The sequence below is a fragment of the Callorhinus ursinus genome, unplaced genomic scaffold (genome assembly GCF_003265705.2).
Source record: "Callorhinus ursinus isolate GAN/ISIS: 27379988/994484 unplaced genomic scaffold, GSC_fseal_2.0 scaffold1, whole genome shotgun sequence".
Taxonomy (NCBI): Eukaryota; Metazoa; Chordata; class Mammalia; order Carnivora; family Otariidae; genus Callorhinus; species Callorhinus ursinus.
In genome coordinates this window covers 117,361,736-117,378,509 of record NW_027397063.1, presented here as the reverse complement: position 1 = coordinate 117,378,509, position 16,774 = coordinate 117,361,736, and the positions used below count along the sequence as shown (strand labels likewise).

General features: G+C 38.3%; 1 protein-coding gene across 1 annotated transcript in view; it reads right to left on the bottom strand.

The window, feature by feature from the left end:
* The window catches only part of RYK (receptor like tyrosine kinase), a 94,916-nt gene that overhangs the window by 76,976 nt on the left and 1,166 nt on the right, over window positions 1–16,774 (bottom strand). The gene's annotated exons all lie outside the window — the stretch shown is intronic.

Sequence of the window (16,774 nt, the reverse complement as noted above, 5' to 3'; positions counted from 1 at the left end):
CAAAACAATCAAAATAGGAAAGGAAGAATATAATGCATGATAAAAACTGGTCCCTAAATAACAATCCAAAAAGGAAATTAAGAAAACAATTCCATTTACAACAGCATCCAAAACAATGAACTACCTTACAATAAATATGAAAAGGCTTAACAATGAAAACTATAAAACACTGCTGAAAGAAATTAAATTAGACCCAAATAAATGGAAAGTCATCCCATCTTCATGGATTGGAAGACTCACCATTGTTAAGGTGGTAATACTACCCGAAGGTATCTACCAGTACAAACTCTATCAAAATTCTAACTACCCTTTTTTTTTCCAGAAATGGAAAAGCAGATTCTCAAATTAATATGGAATTGCACATAGCTCCCAACAGCCAAAACAGTCTTGAAAAAGAACATAGTTGAAGAATTCACAATTGCTGATTTCAAAACTCACCACAAAGCCACAGAAACCAAAACAGTATGGTTCCAACATAACAGACATGTAGACCCATGGAATAGAACTGAGAATCCAAAAATAAACCCATATATTTCTAGCCAGCTGATTTTTGACAAGGATGCCAAGGCCATTTAATGAGGAAAGAATAGCCTCTTCAATAAATTATGCTGGGTTAACTAGATAACCACACACAATAGAACGAAATTAGACCCCTACCTCATACCATATATAAAAACAATTCAAAATAGACGAGCAACCTAAATATAAGACCTAAAAATATAAAACTCTTAGAAGAAAACATAAGGGTAAATCATTATGATCTTGAATTTGTCGATGGATTCTTTGATATGTCACCAAAAGCATGAGGAACAGAAGTAGATAAACTAGACTTCATAAAATTTAGAACTTCTGTGCATCAAAACATTATCAAGAAGGTGAAGATAACCTAGAGAATGGAGGAAATATTGCAAATTATGTGTCTAATAAAGGTCTAGTATCCAAAATATATAAAGGACTTACAACTCAACAAAAAAAGCTCAAAAAATAGGCAAGGGACCTGAGTAGACATTTCAAAGAAGATACACAAATGACCAATAAACATATAAAAAGATGCTCAACAATCATTAGTCATTAGGGAAATGTAAATGGAAACCACAATGAGGTATCATTTCACACCCACTAGGATAGCTTTAATTAAAAAAAAAACACACAAAAACAAACAAACAAAAAAACCAGAATAGGAAGTGTTAGCAAAGATGTGGAGAACTGGAACTTTTACACATTGCTGGTGGAAATGCAAAATGGTTCAGCCACTGTGTAAAACAGTTCGGTGGTTCCTCAAAAAGGTAACATAGGGGCACCTGGCTGGCTCAGTAAGTAGAGCATGCAACTCTTGATCTCAGGGTTGTGAGTTCAAGACCCATGTTGGGTGTAGAGCTTACTTAAAAAAAAAAAAAAAAAAAAGGTTAATCATAGAAATATCCTTACAGCCCACAATACCACTTCTAGGTATATATCCTAAATTGAAGACACTCAGTCAAGTACATTTATACACGTTCATAGCATTATTCATAATAGAAAAATGTGAAAACAGCCCAAATGTCCATCAACATAAAAATGGGTAAACGAATTCTGATATATACATAGAATGGATTATTCAGCCACAGAAAGGAATGAAGTACTGATACATGCTATAATGTGGATGAACCTCCAAAATACTATGCTAAATAAGAGAAGCCAGACAAAGTCTCACATTTTATCATTCCATTTATGCAAAATATCCAGAATAAACAAATCCATAGAGATAGAATGCAAATTGGTGGTTGCCAGGGGCTTGGGGGGGGTAGGAGTTAATGGGTGAGGAGTTTTTACTTTGGAGTAATGGAACTGTTTTGGAGTAAGAAGTGGTGGTTGCACATTGTACATGTACTAAATGGTACTGAACTGTTCACTTTAAAATGGTTAGTTTTATGTTATATGAATTTCACCTCAACAAATTATTATTTTTAAAAAAGAAAAAGAGCCGGCCTCTGCCCCCATAAATGGGGAGGGAGTATAATAAAATTGGCTTTCAGTGACTGGAAAGAATTATGAGGAAACTATCACTTACAAGAGAAAATCAGGTCTCAGTTAAGCTGAAGAGATAAAGACATTATGAAAAGAGTCAGAGAGGACCTCAAAACTGAACTGGAGCTTCTCAAGATAAAGTGAAAGGGCCAGCAGAAAAGAGAACAGAGCAGACAAAGTAGAGTGGGTGGAGGGATATAGGGGCTCTGGGGAAGGTGGAGAGAAGCAAGAGTGGACAGCCACAGACTGAAGAGGCAGCATTTTGTTATTCAAGTAAGTATAATTTTTTTGTTCTAACAAAGAACGAAAACCATTTCAGTTGTTCAATTACAATAACCAGACTTAAATTTTTCACTGCCAATTCCAGCAAAGTAGGAATGATGCTCTTATTAGAAATTATGGCATTTGTTCATAATTTTATTTTTAAACAAACCAAATTCGAAGCCAAGAAACCAAAGTTGTTCCCCAAAACTCTCAATTCTCATCAAGAAAATTTCATTTTTTCCTATACAATCTTAAGTCCAAACTTTATTTTTTTTTTTAAGATTTTATTTATTTGTCAGAGAGAGACAGAGCACAAGCAGGGGGAGTGGCAGAGTGAGAAGGAAGAAGCAGGCTCCCGCTGAACAAGGAGCCCGCGGGACTCGATCCCAGGACCCTGGATTCAGAACCTGAGCCAGAGGCAGGCGCTTAACCGACTGAGACACCCAGGCGTCCCTTAAGTCCAAACTTTAATTCAAGGCCTGTGTCCTACATGATCTGGCCTGTCTACCTCAAGTTCAAATAATTCAATAGTTCAAAAAATTTTCCAAATGATTTTAAAAGTTAACTATTGGTTTCTCAAGGCAACAACAGCTGACTAGTACCAAGGAGGAAACCATCTCCCTTTATAAAATGAGCTACCTTTAATAGCACTTAACAAAATATATTGCAGGGAGCTGTTCACGCATCTGTCTTCCCTATTACCCTGTACACCTCACAAGCAGGGCTGGGGTCGTAGAATATTTGTAGCTATTCAAATGTTAGATGCATGAATGGCAGCCTGCTGATAAAAATCAACTACATCAAAGATGAATTTTAAGGGAAATGATATTTTAAAGAAAACGTGAGAAATCAGTTAAGGCAGGAAAACAAAAATGATGTCGTGGAAACAGAACTAAAGCAGAATTTTTACAAGTAAGTGAGTGAACTTTGGCAATCAATTATTTAACCACTTTCTCTAGGCATCAATTTTCTCAACTATAAAACAAGAGAGTTAAACCAGATGATGTTAATGTCCCTCCCCAGCCACAAAATTCTATTATTCTATGATATCATCTATGATTTCCAAATGTCAGCCAAACCTCTACTATATTCTATGATATCATCCAGTTTCTAAATGCTAGTCAAAACTTAAGTAAAAAATTTATTTAGTCAAGATAATCTAAGTTCTGAGTATAGTGAACTACATGAGCCAGAGGAAAAAAAAGCCAACATCACTTTCTATGTATAAAACCACTAAATACTCTATATTTTAATCAATGCTAAAAGAAAATAAATAAGGTGATCTTATTTCAAATATTCCTGGTTTATGGAAACTAATAAGCTGACATAGATACAATAAAATAATTTGTCCATCAGAATCTAATAAATCTAGCTATGGTCAAATTATAACTAGAAAATTAGCTGAGACCTAATATTTAACTACATCATAAGGAATTTAGAAATTAAATTAGACTATAGGAAAGGGGCATTCTTTCCTCATAATTAAAAAAGAAAAAGCACAGGCGCCTGGGTGGCTCAGTCGATTAAGCGTCTGCCTTCGGCTCAGGTCATGATCCCAAGGTCCTGGGATCGAGCCCCACATCAGACTCCCTCCTCAGTGGGGACCTGCTTCTCCCTCTCCCACTCCCTCTGCTTGTGTTCTGTCACTCTCTCTCTCTCCCCCTCTCTGTCAAAATAAATAAAATCTTTAAAAAAAAAAAGCACATAAATCTTCAATCTCTGTAACTGTGTAAACCATAATCTTATAGATTAAATAAGATTTTTCATGTAATCCTCTACCAATTCATCATTTTCCTCCAATCTTTCTCCTACAACCTTAAGCATCTCCAAAGAACTCAATCAAGAGCATATACATGTACACACAGAGAGTATAAAAAGAATAAAAGTGAGCTTTGAAGAGAAAAACGGTATGCCTGATTGACAATAGAAGACAACAGTAAACATGCCCCCTCCCTCCACTCCCTTCCTCCAGGTTGCCTCCTCATCTCCTGCCTAAAACTGGCCTCCTTGAAGGAAAGGCAAGCAGGTCCACCCTCTCGGTCCCTGAGATGTACAGCTAAGGAGTCAACTTGAAGGAAGGGAATCTCCTGGTCCTCACAAGGAAAAGCCAGGCATCTGCAATCACAGAGCACCCTTGCTTACTTTGCCACTTCAGGAAGAAAACATGATAATGTGGTCAAAATCAAGTTTACTTAAAAAACAATCCACTGAAGTAGCTATTTGTTACCACTGATTTAACAGATCAAGATAGATCAGAACAGATCTATCTTCCAAAGATTACATTTCAGAAAGTAGATTTCAATGTAATTCCATGATCCCTGAAAATGGAAGCCCAAAGCTATCCATCATAAATACTGTGGTCAGGTTTATCTCTCTAGTACCTGTGATGATATCACCTGTGTAGAATCAAAAGTAGAGTAAGGGGCGCCTGGGTGGCTCAGTTGGTTAAGCAACTGCCTTCGGCTCAGGTCATGATCCTGGAGTCCTGGGCTCGAGTCCCACATCGGGCTCCCTGCTCAGCAGGGAGTCTGCTTCTCCCTCTGACCCTCTTCCCTCTCATGCTCTCTCTTATTCTCTCTCTCTCTCTCAAAAAAAAAAAAAAAGTAGAGTAAGGTCACTTTTGATTTCAAATGGATGACTCAAATGATAACTGTCACCTTCGCCATCTGAAAATACTATAGTAGATGGATAAGAAATTATAAAGAGAGCTAGACACTAAAATAGAAGATAAAGAACAAGATTTTGGGTCTAATCAACATATTTGTCATCTAAAAAAAAATCCATAAAAGAACGCCCCCAAAGATGTTTTGTGCCACAATTGCAGAGATGATAAAAGTGCTTCCCAAATCCTATCGAAGGAAAACAAGTGACAAAAACAACCCATAATCTCCAGCACTATAGCATAACATATGAAGCATGCCCTGCCTTGGCGCTACAATGTTCCAGTATCTGGTCAAAAGATACTCTGGAAGGTAATTTGTCATTGGTTCCTGTCCTATCTGAAAAAGAAAATAATCTGACCACCAGCTCAAACATGCATTGCAGGTACAGCTCTGTAATAGAGATGGAATAAGTTACCATTTGATGTGATCATCATTCAACTTCCTTCATAGCCAACTCCTAATAGGAGCATGATCTCTGAACTCAGTCAGCCATGGAGGCCATTAATAACTTAGAGTTGACTGTTATGTCCAGGGGCTCAAAGCACAATGGAACTCACAGACATCACTTCTCCCTGCCAGCAACTTGCATTGCAAAGTGCTAACCTGAAGTCCAGTTCCAAAGCTACATTCTCTTCTCAGGCAAGTCACTTAGCCCTCTGCTAGATGTCAGTTCCATGAGGGCAGGGATATTTGTCTGTTTTATTAAAATATTATCTATTTATTAAAATATATTAAGCCTCTAAAATAAGGCCTAGTAAACATTCAGTAAATAATTGTTTGGAGCATGAGTTTTAAGTGTTGATAATAAAGACAATCGATCAACCAGGTTGATATCTAAGTGACCTCTCTTTCAAACATTCTATAATTTTAGTTTTCATCCAAAACCATGCAAATCTCCCACCAATAACTAAAATAAATTGTTTTGAGGATTATGTAGCATTTTCACATACATTATGCCAACTGTGGTAACAGACATCCTGTTGTAGTTGAAAAGCATCTCGTCTTAACATACGAAGAAACCAACACTTACATTGATTAAACACATATGCCTGCCATAAGATGAAATTGAAACTAAAAAATGCAGAATTCAGTACTGTCCCACCATGTTATTTACTGTATTCCCACATTTGTGTACATGTGCATGCACACATATACAAAACCATAAAACTTTTTTCTTTAAATTGGACTAAATTCTCTCCTTTGACAAATAATTTAAGTTAGAAAAGATGCAAGCAATCATAAAGATAATCCTTGACTATTTCCACTTCTAGATAAGATAGAATAATAGGACGAGACTAACTCTCTTGTCTGAGATAGCCAAGAACCATACAAAATATGAGAGTTCAGGAAGACAGAGACAGCTAGGATATGCAGGATGAAGTACCACAGAGGAGAAAGCAGCACAGAAGACTCAAGATCTGCAGATGGTTGCCCTCCAGTCTTCAGCTAAGTACTGACCAGAGGATGGACAAGGAAGCTGCACAAGGACAGAGAAAGGAAAAATGTACAATCCTACTTACCTAGGATCTAGAGTATCACCTATTTCCACCAGCGAGACTGGAAAATCTCATGCTTCACACAGGTCACCAGAGAAAGTACAAAAGGGGTCTTAACTCAGTAGTGGGGAATAATTAGCCCTACACTGAACATTGCTCCTGTCCTATCTAACAAGTCCGAAAAGCAAGATCAGAAGGATCAAACTGCTGCCAAGTAACTTAACTGAGTCCCAGAACAAAACCCAAAACTATTTATAGGAATACAAAAATATTCAGCACTTAACAGAGTAAAATTCATAATGCCTGTCATTCGCTCAAAAACTACCAGGCATGCCCTGCCCCCCACCACAAAAGGAAAATAAATAGATAGATAGATAGATAGGTGATAGATAAATTAATTGAAACCAATCCAGAACTGGCACAGATGTTAGAATTAGTAGACAAGAACATTTAAACAACTATTATAACTGTACTTCACATGGTCAAAAGTTAAGTAGAGACATGGAAGATATAAAAAGACACAAATCAATTTTCTAGAGGTGTAAACTACAATGTGTATGATGAAAAAATGCACTGGACAGAATTAACAGTAGCTTAAGCATTTCAGAAGAAAAGATGAGAAATTGCACTTCCCAGCTTTTAATAACTAGAAATAACTTTAATAACTTTTAATAACTTTTGCCAGAATCTCTTTTGAATACTTTCCATCCTTCAACTGTCCTGCAGACCAACAGTCTGCTGGGAGCTGCTAGTCAAGTCTTGGGGTGGCCTTAGTGCAGTATATGGAAAAGACAGAATGTGATGGGTATAGTGACACTGATTTGTTTGTACAGAGTGTAGAGCTATGGAAGCCAAGATGGGGGACACCTTACCCAGAGAGAGGGGTACAAGGAACAGAGATGGGAAAATCAGGCAACCTCAAAGAAAATAAGGTATTAAAAACTAATTTATTTAAACTCCCATTCATAAATATAAGTCAGTCCAGCCCAACTCCCTTCTTGGATAATAACTCAGCAGGCAATGGGAAATGATAAAGAGAATGATGACCGCCATAAGGCATAAGATAGTGAATCTTCCCTAAAAGAAGTATGATTTATTCATTCACTGAACTTTTACTGAATGTCTACTACATGCCAGATATTGTTTTAAGTGCTGGGGATATAGAGTGGAACAATATAAAAGGTCTTTACTCAAATAAAACTAACTTTCATATAGGGGGAGACAGAAACAACAAAAGTATCACATGCTTAAAACAAAACAGGGTGGGGGCGCCTGGGTGGCTCAGTTGGTTGAGCGACTGCCTTCGGCTCAGGTCATGATCCCTGAGTCCCGGGATCGAGTCCCACATCGGGCTCCCGGCTCAGCAGAGAGTCTGCTTCTCCCTCTGACCCTCTTCCCTCTCGTGCTATCTCTTTCTCTCTCTCTCAAATAAATAAATAAAATCTTTTTTAAAAAAAAAAATAAATAAATAAAATAAAACAGGGTGATAAGAACAGAGTGGCACTGGGGGTCAACCCTAGGAAGGCAAGGCTCTCTGAGGCAGTGACATTGTAAGGGGGATCTGTAAGGCTCCAGTCCTGTAAGGATCTGGGGAAAGTATGTGAGGCAAAGCAACCATCAAATGCAGACCCTAGGGTGAGAAAGAGCTTGGCACCAGAGGAACTAAACACATGGGAAGTGAAGGGGGATAAAAGAGGAAAGAGGTGGCAGGCAAGAGTCTCCATATAAACATTTTTCTATAAATCAGAGAGATCCAAACAGCACAGATACTTGATATTTATGAACCGTTAATTTCTTAGGCGTGGTAATGGTTATTATAAATTTTTAAATCCCTATCTTTTAGAGATACATACTAAAAAGCTTTTGCAAAATTATGTGTCTGAGTTTGCTTCAAATAATCCAAGTGGGGAATCAGGGCAGTGAGAGCAAAGGAGCAGACTGGGGAGTAGAGAGATACAGACCAAAAAAAAAAGGCCATTAGTTGACAGTTGTTGAAGCTGGATGATGAGTACACATAGGTTCATTATATTATTCTATTTTTGAATCTGTGAGCCTTTCCAAAATAAACATATTTTTTTTAAAAGATTTTATTTATTTATCTGACAGAAAGAAACACAGCAAGAGAAGGAACACAAGCAGGGGGAGTAGGAGAGGGAGAAGCAGGCTCTCCGCTGAGCAGAGAGCCTGATGCAGAGCTTGATCCCAAAATCCTGGGATCATGACCTGAGCCGAAGGTAGACGCTTAATGACTGAACCACCCAGGCATCCCCAAAATAAATACGTTTTAAAAAGCAAATTTATTTAAAATAAATCAGGGGATCTTTGGGGGGGTGGTAAATTTATCCTATATGATATGATGGTGGATACATGACACTATACATCTGTCAAAAGTCATATAACACAATTAAGTGAACCTTAATGTATGCAAATCTTTAAAAATTCATGTAGGAGGTCAGGGAATACCAGGATGAAATACAGAATGTAATATGCCCCCTTCCAGAACCAGCTTTTGTGGGACACAAGATGTATCCATAAGCTATCATCAGAGGTCCCTACAAAGCTCCCAAAGTCTAAGTAGGCACAGTATGCAAAACATAATATGGCTGGGTAGCCATGCCTTTGTCTAGGGAAAGGCCAGAAAACTTTCACAAAAAAAGGTTGAGAATCACTGATCTTTCTTTTGGCAGCACTTCGTAGCTGATAACTGAGTTACCATTGCTTGTAAACCTAATGGTAGTATCTCACTGCCATCATTTGCTTTCCTTGCAAGGATATTACTACACAGCCATTACCACAAGCAAATAATAAATACCACCAGTGAATTTTACAACACTGAACGAGAGTTGTGAGAGGTATCTCCCCCACACCCCCAAAAAGGAAAGGTGGTAATCCTTTTACAATACCGTATTTCGTTTAATCTAAACTGCACCATTATTTTTTGTGCCACTAAGAAAGATAAAAAAGAACTGTCAATTAACTGATGACTCACCTTTCGTTGTAAAATGGTTCCAATTTCAGAGATGTTCAAACGTGGGAAAACATAATCAATGAAACATCTTATAATCAATGAAATATGGCATTCAAAAAGCTCACGAGTTGGGCCCGATCTCTGATCTCCTAAATAAATTGCTCAGGATAGGTCTAGGAATCCATATTTTGTTTAAGCCCCTCAGGTGATTCTGGTTAGACAGACTAAGTAAACTGCTAACCTTCAGAGGCAACAGAGAGAGAAAGTATGTACTTTGGAGTCACAAAGCCCCAGACATCTCTGTGACCTCCTGTGAATTCTGTAATTTCCCAGACCCTCAACTTTATCTATTAAAAAAAAAAAGTCAATGCCACCTACTTTGTATGGTTGATAAACAAAAAGAGAACACATGTGAAGTACTTGGCATATAGCAAGAGGTATACTAAAACACACATAAGAACATATTTATTTATAAACAAGACATAACATATTTATCTCATGAACAAGCATGAGACCTATGAAATTACTTTTCAGAAATATTCTACTGCTCAGCAGTAACACTTGCTAGGCACAGTAAAAAGAATCACTCACTAAGTATTATGTAACTCAGCAATATACACATATTTGTTTGGCACATTACATCTTAAGAGGTCCCACATAAATGAAAGTTGTTTAATAACATTTTGATCAGAAAATATTGTACTTGATTTGCATCAACAAGGATAACACAAAAAAGCACTTTTAAGTGGAATATAACTTCAGAGTAGCTAAAGCTATACATCTATAGCTTTTTCATGTTCAAGTTTTTGTTTTGTTTTGTTTTGTTTTAGTATGTATAGTTGGCAAGTTTTTTCACAACACTGGCAAAACTGCATTAAAACCACGAAAGTAATGCTATGAAACTTCTCAATTGAGGATGCTCATAAAAATACCCTCAGATTTCATTTGTTTCCAAAGTGACCCTTAAAATCCAAACAGTATTTTAGGCAGCACCTTCAGAACTGACTAGTCAACTCAGGATGTGACTCACAGGGAACAGGTTTAGCCATAATTGCATAGAGTTCTCCCACATGTGTAGCATGAAGATGGGGAGAAAAAAACTCAAAACCCACAATTGCACAATGTCTCAGCCTTGCTCTCCCAATGAAGAACACATGGACTCAAATTAATGCTGCACCAATGCCACCAACCCCACCCAAAATGCCCCGGGTTAAGAGTTTGCCACAGGGTGCTAACCAACTCCACCAGCAAGCACCCCACAACCTCTCAGCGTATGCCAGAGACATCAGTAGGGAGGACACTCTCACTTCCCTCCCCCACCAAGCACTTGGCCTGAGGTTTAAGAGGAAAGAGAGGTGCTGGGAGGAGAGGAACACATGGCTCATCTTATTTTTCTTTCCCTCAACCACCTCCCAAATGGAAAGAGTTCCTCAGTTCAACAGCCCAAATCTGAAACCCTGGAGTCCTCTCTGACTCCTCTCTTTGCTTTAACGTCAGGTCTCCCCCACTAAGTCTTTTCCAAACTCCGTGCACATTCCTCACAAATCTATCCCACTCCTTCAACTACCCTAGTTGATCCTTCTTATCAGCACAAGGCTGACTCTGTCCCGTTTCCCAAATCCAGCTTGTCTTTCTCCAAGCCCCTTCCCACTGGAGCCAAAAGTCAACTTTTCTGTAACCCAGTCCTGTTTGTGCACTCTCTTTTCCTAAATTCATCCAACAGCTCCTCATTTCCTACAAGATGAAATTCAAATTCCTAATCCAATCTCAACCTACCTCCCAGCTTTATATTCTGCCACTCCCTGGCTTTGCCAATTTTTCTCATTTTAGCCACATTAGATTTTTCCTATTTCATGATTTCACACCCATCTACTTCTGTACATCTATAGCTTTTTCATACTGTTTTCTCACCTGACAAGAATCGCTCCTCTTTTCTGCCTATCAAACTCATCCTCAAATGTCTCCGTTCCTGGAACACTTTCACTAAACTCTCTAAGGCTCTCTCCCCTTCCCCTTTCTAGAGTCAAAAGTATTCACTCCTACAATAACTTACTTATGTCAATCAGCACTATGACTCTTATCTCAGTGTTACAGTCCTCAATAAAATGGTTAGTCTCCCCTCTGAAATTCTGAGTTCCTCCAGAAAAGGAATTTAATAATTTTGAGTCACCATTTTCTACCACAATATGCGGTATTTGGTTGGGCTTCAAAAAATTTTACTGGACTGATCTGGGGAGCACTGATCTCAACTTGTATTTAATTGATTTTAAATAAGATGTGAACAGTGCTTAACTCTTCCAGAGGGTATTTACTTTAACAGAAAAGCAAGTTACCCAAAGTGCATTTCTAATTGGTGGGAGGCAGAGGCTATTCTTAGAAGACCCCTGGTCCTCTAAGACCCCTGGCAGAGTCCCTATCTCTGCCACCACTGCTACCATAACCCGTTTATACAACAGCCCTCACCCCTCAGCACGCTGCTAGGAGCAGACTCCTAGCACTGCCCCAGCCACATACTAGTTTCACAAGCCCTGGATTTCCAGGGAACTCAACACTATTAGAATTATTATTAGGATACACAGAACTATGTATCATTATCTAATACAATTAGAGAGAGAACATGGGACAATGCAGATAACAGTCAAGAGCACAAACACGTAGTAGCAGGCTTTCAGATTCTACTTCTTGAGTGTTTTCGGTTAATCACAGCTCCTCCAGAGCTGACAAAGAGGCAAGATGGATTCTGGATTCAAGCAGGACTGAGGCAAGACCAGACCCTTTACTCACTGCCCAAAGGGCCCCAAATCAAAGTCCTCACCGGTAAAAATGGGGAAATGAATGTCTACATTGCAGCCTGTTAATAAGAGTAAATGAGAGCAATGAAACTGGGCTTGGGGATACAGCGATGCCACATGGAGAGTAAAAGCTCCTGAGGCTTTTGGAGTCTCTGTACAGACAGACTTCCATCAGGACTATATGCCCCACAACCAAGGAACTGGGTTAACTACATACTTCCTCTAAGTTTGTTTCCTCTTCTATAAAATGGAAATAACAGTATATACTTAAAACAGCAATTACCTTTGTGCCTGACAAAGGCAAAAGATTGCTACATTCCAGCAGCATTCTAAAAAGTATCAACCACTACTCTTCTAAATATTATTACAAAAAAACAAAACAAACCTGTTACACATCAACAGCTCTTCAATAGTCAAAGCCCAACCTTAACTGTCATTTACATATTGTGGAATGACCACTGGCCTTGATCCCCATTTCATCCCCAAACTCCTTTGAACGATACTAATGAAATCACAAAGACATTAAACCACAAAGACAAACAGAAAGGGAAAGAAGACAACAACAAACACATCATTTCAACAAACTTTTCCAAGAGGGATGCCAGATGAAGAAGTGGTCACTGCTCCTCAGGACCCCTGAGGTACCAAAAGCCAACCTGAGGCTCAGGCCTGACAAAGTGGGTGCCTCTACAAGGGGTGGGCCACCAGATCCAGCAGGAGACCATAAGTTTTTCCTGAAGAAACTGAACCACGGAGGCAGGAGAACTGTAAAGAGGAGCAGTCAAAGTCTACAGCTTGAATGGTGGGTGGCCTTTATCTCCATTCCATCCCTCCTCAACCAGATAACCCAAACCCAGGCAGCCAGTGTATTACCAAACACATTAGCGGCAGGATATTCGAAGTAAATTCTCTGCAGACACTGTTCTCAAGGAAGACGTGAAGGTGCCGATATGTGGAGTAGATGGGCAATGAAAAGTCTACCTGTACTCCAAAGGAAGTCACTAGACCACCAGCACACATACTCTCTCTCCTAATCAACTTTTCAGCATCTCACTCTTAATTGCAGACAGCCAAGGATGACCAGACATTTGTAATCTAAAGAACCATAAAAAGAACCCTGAAATGAACAAGCACACTGGAGGAAGCAGAAGAAATATTAAAAACATATTAAACATACAGAAAAAATGAAAAATATAGAAAAAATTACACATACCTCAAAGATAATACATCCATAAAGAATAAAATGGAAACAGAAAATGAAAATAAATGGAAATGAAAACAGAGAACAAAAAGAGCTTCTGAAACTTAAAAACATCATTAAAATTTTAAAAATAAAAGTTTAGAAGACATAATTGAGAAGATTCCCACCCACACACTTTCCACCTCCAAATATAAAGATATAAACAAGAGGCAACATAGGTTAAGAGTATCTGAAGATCAATTCCAGGAGATTCAAGAATCAAACCAATAGATGTCTCAGAAAAAAACAAAAAACAAAGGGTAGGAAATCATCAAAGTAACAGACATTTTTGAAAACTGAAGAATATGAGTCTCTAGATCCACAGGGCCTAACTAAGAGAGACAACAGGCGAACAGAAGGAAGGACCCACACAAAAGCTTACTAAAATTTCAGAATGCCAGGGGTGCCTGGGTGGCTCAGTCAGTTAAGCGTCTGCCTTTGGCTCAGGTCATGATCTGAGGATCCTGGGATTGAGCCCTATCGGGCTCTCTGCTGAGTGGGGAGTCTGCTTCTCCCTCTCCCTCTCCTGCTCTCTCTCTCTCTCTCTCTCAAATAAATAAATAAAATCTTTTTTAAAAAATAAATTTCAGAATACCAGAGAAAAAGACCCTGAGCTTCAATAAAAACAGAAAAATAAAAACAAACAAAAATCAGATGGTTTTGAGTTTTTCATCAGAAACCCTTAAATCCAATCCAAAATTATGGGGAAAAAATATATTTTCAGCCTACTATTCTGAAGGTAGCCAAATTATCTATAAAGGACCTATAAAGCACCTATGGTAGACACCTTCAGACATGCAAGGCCTCAAATAATTTACCTCCCATGCATCCCTTCTTAGGAAGCTACTCAACATACCCTTTAGCAAAACAAAGCAAACCAAGAAAAAGAAAACAAGTGATCCAGGAAACAGGCTCTAAGGCAGGAGAGAAGGGAACAGAAATTACAGGAAAAACAATCCTACTGTCCAGAATGGAATAGGAGGATGGAAGGCTCCCAAGCAGGGATTCTCTACGAGGAAACCAAGTGGGATGAGAGACGACTGCTACCTGGAAAAAAATATCAAAGGCATTGAACATATTTCTTGGGGTATTTGAGGAATGTAGCCATAAATACATGAAAAACTAACCAAAAAGTTGAAGGCAGTTATTTGCTCCAGGGGGAAAAAAAAACCCCATAATCTGGCATCACTATTTAACTCAGAAGTGAGCAATAAATATATATGCAATAATGTAAATACTGATTGGTGGTTTTACCAAAAATTGTTATGTAGCTATATCGAGGAACTGGGGCAGAGAACAGTGCAAGTGCTCAATTATGGTATTAGGCAATCGAATGCTTATTCTATAATTTCAAAATATGACTGTAAAAAATAGGAAAATAAATAAATAAACAGAACTAGTATGAGATTGGTAGCCTCCACTGGAAAGTAGGACCTGGAGGATAAAAAGACCAAGGGTAGGACACTGCTGTGTTTTCTGTTAAGCCTTTTAGCACTATTTGATTTTTATACTGTGTGCACGTATTAATTGAATTAAAACAACAACTTATTCTCATATCAAGGGCAATTAGTTCAATTTATAAAGCTGTCACTATCAAGTTCATTTGTAAGTTTCTTACTTGGAATTCCAAACTCATCATCTTGGAAATATTATAAAATGATGACTAGTTTCCCAAGTCAGCTTTCAGAGGCATTTAACCCAAAACGATACAAAAATATAGTACAAACTATTATTTCAAGTAGTCTTAAACACCGTTAAGAGTTTCTATGAGAAACTTCAGTCTGAGAACTCAAGATGCCGGGTACACATCTGAGTCCTACCCACTTGTTCTTCCCCACCCAGGAACAGCCAAGGAATACTTTAAAGGTAGGGTGCATGAGGGAGATGGACCTAGATCTGGCAAGAAGAGTCAAAATTTAACAGGTCAACTCTATCTGCATTAGAAAAAATACCACTGGAGATCCCTCTTACCCCAGAGATTGATCAGTGAAGCAGTCCTCCCTCCCCGCCTCCCAACAGCTCATTCCTGGTCATAAAGCTGGATGTTCATCGGTCAGGTGACAAATGCATATACATTATTTCAAGTATTAATTAGCACTGACTTCTTTTCCACCATGCCATAACAAAACTTCTATATAAACAATATCTTAATTAAATATAACTTTGTGGCCTATGTCAACACTTTATTTTTTTTAATGATTATAAATTGTGTGACCTTGAAAAGGTTAAAGCCTCACTTTCTTCAACTCTAAAATGGGAGTAATACTATCTACTCAACTGGGTCACAAGAAAATTAGAGGAAATGATGTGTATAAAACATGTAGGGGCCGGTAAAGGCAGGCACTCAATCACTGTCAGCCTCTGGTTGTTCCTAACCCCTACCCCCACCTGGCTGGTTTCTAACATGTACTCTTACATGTAAACAAAGTCACAAATTATATACAAGCTTTTAACCAAAAAAACCTTTAAAAACCATGCAGTATGCATTAATATTTTTTAAATAATTATGTGATATGAGTCTATTTGTAAGCATTCATTATTTTTCCTAAACCTTAGTCTTATGCTCCAAGTACTAACCTAATTGGCAGTTTTAATTCATCTCAACTAAATTTAGCTAATTCAACTAGACTAAAAAGAGGATTAAGAAGGGCAGGACATTACAAAAACACAGCATTCTTCTTTGATTAAAGACGACAAACCCATATATGTAACAATGTCTAAACAGACTGCTAAAAGCAATACCATTTCAACATTGAGTCCACTTCAAGAAAGTCTTTTAAACTTAAAAAAATAAAAATAAAACTGACAGATAATGGATGATTAAAAAAATAATCCCCCCCTTCACTAAGATGTACCACAAACCTGAGATTAAATAAAGAGGAGGGAGAAATGTTATTTTGTGCCACAACACACAAAAGAAAGTCTAACACACAAAGAATGTCTAGGTATCCTTAACTACCAAAGACTTCCCATTTGGGGCCATTTTTATCAGACCTTCCTCTTAGGGCTCATTTCCAGAATCCACAGTCTCAGCACAAAAACACCATTATTTCTCAAATTAATTCCCCAAACGACAAAGCTAATTAGGTGGAAAGGTACAACCAACTGACCCAAAGCTAAGTTCTCCTTTCCCTACAAGGTATTCAGAGCAGGAGAGTGGCCCTGAAATACAGATCAGTCCACAGTCCAGCATACCCAAGACAAGAACCAAAAAGATACTGAAGAAGCTAACAGGGTCTGCTACCCGGAGATTCATTCCCCATTTAAAAATATGCTTATCCGTCACAAGATTTGGAGACTGCCACGAACATGTAGTGCCCTTCTAACCTCTCCCTTCCCCCCCC